This window comes from Petaurus breviceps, unplaced genomic scaffold, assembly GCF_028583685.1.
Source record: "Petaurus breviceps papuanus isolate PSGF00001 unplaced genomic scaffold, PetGlider_PUasm1.0 225, whole genome shotgun sequence".
Classification (NCBI taxonomy): Eukaryota; Metazoa; Chordata; class Mammalia; order Diprotodontia; family Petauridae; genus Petaurus; species Petaurus breviceps.
Genome location: NW_027185889.1, coordinates 4,731,334 through 4,737,372, shown reverse-complemented (window position 1 = coordinate 4,737,372; position 6,039 = coordinate 4,731,334). Strand labels below are relative to the sequence as shown.

General features: G+C 39.8%; 1 pseudogene; it reads right to left on the bottom strand.

Annotated features, from left to right (window-relative positions):
• Positions 1-4,416: 4,416 nt before the first annotated feature.
• LOC138166602 (large ribosomal subunit protein eL6 pseudogene) lies at positions 4,417-5,343 on the bottom strand (annotated as a pseudogene).
• Positions 5,344-6,039: the final 696 nt, after the last annotated feature.

The window sequence follows — 6,039 nt, the reverse complement described above, 5'->3', positions numbered from 1 at the left end:
GACTTCTCTTTATTCAGACTCAGCAAGCTCTCCATGGTTAGGGATTTGGAGACCATATAACCTCTGCAAACACTATCAACTTTGGTACAATAATAACCCCAATCTGCTTTTTTTGGAGGCTTGAAATTTTAGATACTTTGGAGTTTATTGTATCTTTGCTAAATAACCTCTGTTCTCTAATTTGTTTTCTATAGGCATCAAGTACTTAATTAAGTGTTCTACTCTAACTAGTCAGCCATCATCTTTATCTTGCCAGTCACTGGCAAGATTTAAAGAGAACTATTTTGCTGATGATATCTTTTTCCAATTCCCTCTGTTTCTTCAGTCAGAATAAAAAGGGAGGGAGAGGGAAGGTCTCCTTCCCTTCTGGTGTAGTCCAACCCTTTAGTGTTTCCCTGCCACTCTGGCAAAGGGACCAGCTGTTACCTTGGCAACCAATGGCAGCTTACAGAGAAGTCAATCTTTCCCTGCCTTGTTTTCAATAGAACTTCTAAATTCTCCCCCCCCCCCTTTCCCTCCTAAGTATTGAAAATGTCAGCATACTCTCAGTCTGGTTTCTTTTATTGACTTTTTTTTTTCTTCTGTGTGCCTTTTAAAACACCTTTGGAATAATTTTACTTTTATACATAGACTAAAACCATGTTTCAAAAACAAATACCCAGTAGTTTCTTCCACAGACATAAAATACTCTCGTGTTAAAAGTTTAACTGTATCCAAGACGGAATGAAGAATAGTTCATTCTTTAATGGGGATTTGTTTTTCTATAGGAATCAGCCCTGAGGTAGTGCATAAAAGCCATCCTTAGAACCAGCAAAGGATTGGGTTTGAGTCTGGCATCTGAAACATGGGGGCTGGGAGACCTTGGCACTAATTCTCTCAATGCTACAGGAAATCCAGATGACTATCATTTGAAGTACAAGTGATCATGTGCATCTATAATGAGGGTTTACACACCCTGAGTTCTCTACATAGTGAAATCATAGATCTAGCAAAAAAAAAAAAAAAAGGAATCTCAGTAGGTTTTACATTCTTCTTTACAAAAATGTGAACATAGTAATCTTATAAAGTCGTGGTGTGCAGGAAAGTGCAACAAATCTGGGAAGAGAGTAGCTTAGGTTGCCTGTGTGACCCTGGACAAATCTCCCTTCTCTCAGCTTCAGTCTTCTCATTTTTTTTTTTGTCCAAGTTCATTGATCCCCTGAATTCTATTCATGTTTACCCAGGTGAAGCATTCCTGACATAAGACCAAGGTTTAGCCCCAATAAAAATAATAAACTAAAGAGTACCAGTCAGTTCACAGCATCATATGTTTGCAGGTGATCTTTTATGGGGTACACTTAGGCTAGTCAAAACCACAGTAGGAAAATCGCAGGGCTCTTTAGGACTGAAACTATTTCCTTACAATGGCCTTGAAGTTCCAGGATTTTATCCTTTGGTTTTCCTATTTGCCTCTACGTGAATGATTTTGCAAAGACCATGGGATATTTGTCAATTCTCAAGCTCAGTCTTATCTTCTCTTCCTTTGCTCCAAGCCCCACCATCTACTCAAAGAAAATCTAGCAATTCCAACATCACAAAATTGTCTACAATTGCAACATCACAAAATTATCTATACTCATTCTTGTGCTCTCAGAGAAAAATGAAACCATACTCTAGCACTGATATATACCTCCTATGTCTAGAAAATTCATGATGGCAGATTCCCTGTGTTGTTCTGTGAACTTCTTATCATTTTTCTTTCAGGGTGTATGGAGTGTTAGAGAGGACTAGTACCTCTGGTGTCAGGGCTGCTGAGCCCTTTTCAGCCCTACTCATTTGCCTTTGGTGTCTACCTCTCATCCAAATCAAACTAGTGGCTCCAAGAAGCTATGGCTTGTTCAGTGGCCACACCCCATGGAAATCTTCTCAGCAGATGGTCTGAATAAACTTGAGTAATTGACAGGACTCAAACCCATCAGTGAGTTAGGGGGCTATCTACCCCAAGCATGGGAAAACTCACCCTGGCAGAATGGGCAAATGAGAGCAATATGCTCCCACACCCATGAAGGTGACTCAAGCAGGTTCTGTGGAGAGTTTAGAGCTTGGTCAGACATCAAAAATATCAAGGTCATCCACTATATCCTGGGCCATCACCAGTTGTTTTTACTTTTGTCTTCAACTGGACTTCATTGGCTCTGGAAGTGAGACTGAAGATGATGACTTTTTGCAACTCTGGCTCTCTTAAATCCAATTCAGGTACAACAGAGGTGGTACAATTAATAGAGCCCTGGACCTGGAATCAAGAAAATCTGTGTTCAGATCTGACCCTAGACATTTATGAGTCATATAAAACTGGGAAACTCATTTCACCTCTGCCTATCTCAATTTCCTCATCTATAAAACAGAGATAATAATAGCACCTACCTCCGAGGTCTGTTGTGAGGAGAAAGTGAGATATTTGTTAAGCATCTGGTAAACCTTAAAGTGCTAAGCTAATACAAATCCTATTATTAATATTATAATGCCTACCATGATTGAATTTAGATTCAGCAGAGAGACTGCCTCACATATCCAGTTTTTTTTAAATGAATATTAAACTTGGGTGTGTTCAACAGGAAGTGCATTAACAATAAACACTTTTATAAGACTTGGAAAAATGCCTAGAACATTCTATTTGGAACTGTGTAAAATTTATTTTTGATATTACTTCTGGTACAGTAATGTGCAGGACCTATAAATTTAGGAATTTTTATCATTAGCTTCAAATATCCATCATATATTTTGCTAAGCTTAGATAAGTATGTTCATAAAATTTGGAGCTTTCTTTTTTTTAATTGGCCTGAAATAGTGTTATTTCTGGAAGGATTTTTGCTTCATATTTAAGTCTGGTACTTACTAAACATATGATCATGGGCAAGTGATTTTTTCTCCCTGCATCTAATTTACTTATATGTATAATGATGAGATTGCATTAAATGCTCTCTGATATTCTTTCTGACTCTACATCTATAAAGAAGAGTCAACAAGAAATATTGGGACCAAGTGCTGGACTTGAAGCTGGGAAGTCCTAGGTTAGAATTCCATGTCAGACACTATCTTTCACCTTAGGGACATCTTCTAGAATCTCTGAGCCTCAGATTTTCATCTAGAAAATAAAATGAGATTAATATTAGCACTGAGTTGCTGTTAGAATCAAAGGAAATCATAGCAACAATAGAAAATATACAACGCTCTAAGGTGTGCAAAAAAGGTTTGCATATTTTTTTATCATACTTGATCTTCACAACAATCCTTTGCAGTAGGTGTTGTAACTTCTCCCATTTTTTCCATATTACAATGGTGTGACATTTGACAATGTCAAAGACTTGGATAACAATCATTTTTTGTTTGTGTTCTTTAGTAGATAGTGTTGTTGAGGACACAAGAGACACAACACCTTTAATTCCTAACTACACAGGGAGTTCTTCTTGGTCTGAGAAAGTTGGTCCCTTCCAGTTCTACTTGTGCCTTAAAACAGGATTGAATGACTTTCAAATATTGTTATAGCATAATCACTCAAGACTCTTGTCCTTAAACCTTAGCATAACATAAATTAGTTTATGGAAATTCCACCTTTCACCTGAGCATGCCCTGTCCAAACAACTTTCAATTTCCATCTTCTGCCAGTCAGTTTTTTTTTTCAGATGGAGACACTCCCTCCCTACTTCCTGTACCACCCTACTGAAGTCAGCGCCCACAAAAGGACCCAATCGTTTTTTTTTTTTTTTTTATAAGCAATCGGGGTTAAGTGACTTGCTCAAGGTTACAAGGCCAGTTATTTCTGGGTGTGGTGCTGAGTGTCTGAGCCTGGGATTCGATCTCCAGGTCTTCTCAACACTGGAGCCGGTGCTCTTACTCTCTGTGCTACCTGGCCGCCCCTACCCAATCAGTTTTTGAACTCTCAAACTCATGAGGCATTTTCACCTCTTAAGTTCCATACCTCCTTAACACTGAGTCACATATGTATGATCTGCCAGAAGAAAGTCACTTTTTCTTTGTTGTTGGTTTTTTTTTTAAGCAATTGGGGTTAAGTAACTTGCTCAAGCTTACAAAGCCATTTATTTCTGGGTGTGGTGCTAAGTATATGAGCCCGGATTCAATCCCCAGGTCATCCCACACTGGGGCCAATGCTCTTACTCACTGAGCCACCTGGACACCCCTAAGCAATTGGGGTTAAGTAACTTGCTCAATGTTACAAGGCCAAGTGTTTCTGGGTGGGTGCAAATGTCTGAGCCCAGATTCTATCCCCCAGTCATCCCGACACTGGGGCCAGTGCTCTTACTCACTGTGCTACCTGGCCGCCCCTAAAGTCACTTTTTCAAAGGCTTTGTTCATGTCCCACTACATCTGTACTTCATAATATCCTATTGTAAGCACATTAATGATATATATTTTTTTGCTATTGCAAATATTTGAATAAATGTTCTCTGCAAGCAAGGCATTTAAAACACCAGTTTGTGAGGATAAACTCCATTGGAGAGAGAGAAGACAGAACGCAGGTAGCCACGGAGCTGAGGAATTTTCTTGATTTGGGGTAGGATCTGAGAGTCTACTGTTTTCTGATCAGCCTTGCGCTGCTCTGTAATCTCGTATTTCTCTTTTTCTGTGTCAAAAATCTCTCCTTCTTGGTGTCTAGGTTTACAGAGCCTCTTCTTCTTGAAGTAAGCATCAGTAAGATGATTTGGAATTTTCACACCTGAAAGGTTAACCCGGGTAGAAGTGGCAATACCAAATTTCTGATGGGTTCTTCTCAGAGGAACACGGTTGATGGTCAGAGGTCCAGTCACCAGTAGCAAGCCACTAGCCAGCTGCTTCAGGAAAACCACTCACTTGCCCCTGTGGCGGCCAGTGAGCATGATCAGAATGGTACCTGGCTTGATGCTAGCTCGGAGTCTCCTCACATACTGGCTAAAGGGCTTTTTGCCATGACTTAGCAGCTTTCTAGGCACATCCTCAGGGAAATACCTAGGCATTTTTCGAATCTTTACCACTCGAGTTCCTCCATTCTTATCACCACCAACAGGCTTTGAGATAGTAGCAGGCACTTTTTCTTTCTTCTTCCTTTCAATCCGAGTTTTTGGGGCAGCGTATTTCTGCTTGTACATGGCTCTCCGAGAATACATTGCAGACTTGGAGTATCTACCAATCCCTCGGGCCAGGACTGGGTTCCGACTGCAATGCTTTCGAGGCTTTTTGACCTTTTCAGCTACATCTTCCTTTTTGTTATCTTTTTTTTTTTTTTTCCTTTTTGACCTTCTTTTCCTTGGGTGGCTTTTTGTCCGCCATCTTGAGAGACGGGAAAGAGAATTACAGTCCGGACTTCCGGTCTATAAGCAGGGGCCCATTAATGATTTTCTAAACAAAGTATTATAGTCAGGTTAGAAAGCAGAGAATATTATTAGTATGGAAAACAAAGAAGACTCCATGGAGGAAATGTTATTTGAGTAAAGAGTTAGGGGAAGAGAGAAGGAAAGACTTTAATAGGTATAGGTCGAAATTGCAAAGATGCAGAGGTATGAAATCTCATATCATGTACAAGGCACAGGGAATTAATTTGATTGAAATATAGTATAATGGAGGTTTATTGCATGCCTAGACTCTAAGTCTTTCATAGGGAATAGAGGACTGGAGCATTCATGGACAGTCTACCCTGCCCTACTTTTTGGTTGACTGCAACATTTTCCCACTGAATAAATACTTGTAACTTTTAGTTTTATTAAAATTTTGAGATTGAGCAAAAACTCAGGCTTTTACTCAATTCTCCTTTGAGAGCCAAGGACACCTTCATTAATTCACAACATTCAGGAACTACCGTACCTCTCCTCACACTCCAAGAAACAGCTAAGGCCTGAAGCCATTTCATTCTCTCTGTAACCACCCTGCTCTAGATGCAAGAAGTGGAGACTCTAATCTGTCCTGCTAACATAATGTGTCATAGGGATCCAGGAATGCAGGAGGCCAGGATGTATATTGTATATGGCCCATCAGTGATTCTCCAAGGAGCACTGTCAACTTTGGACT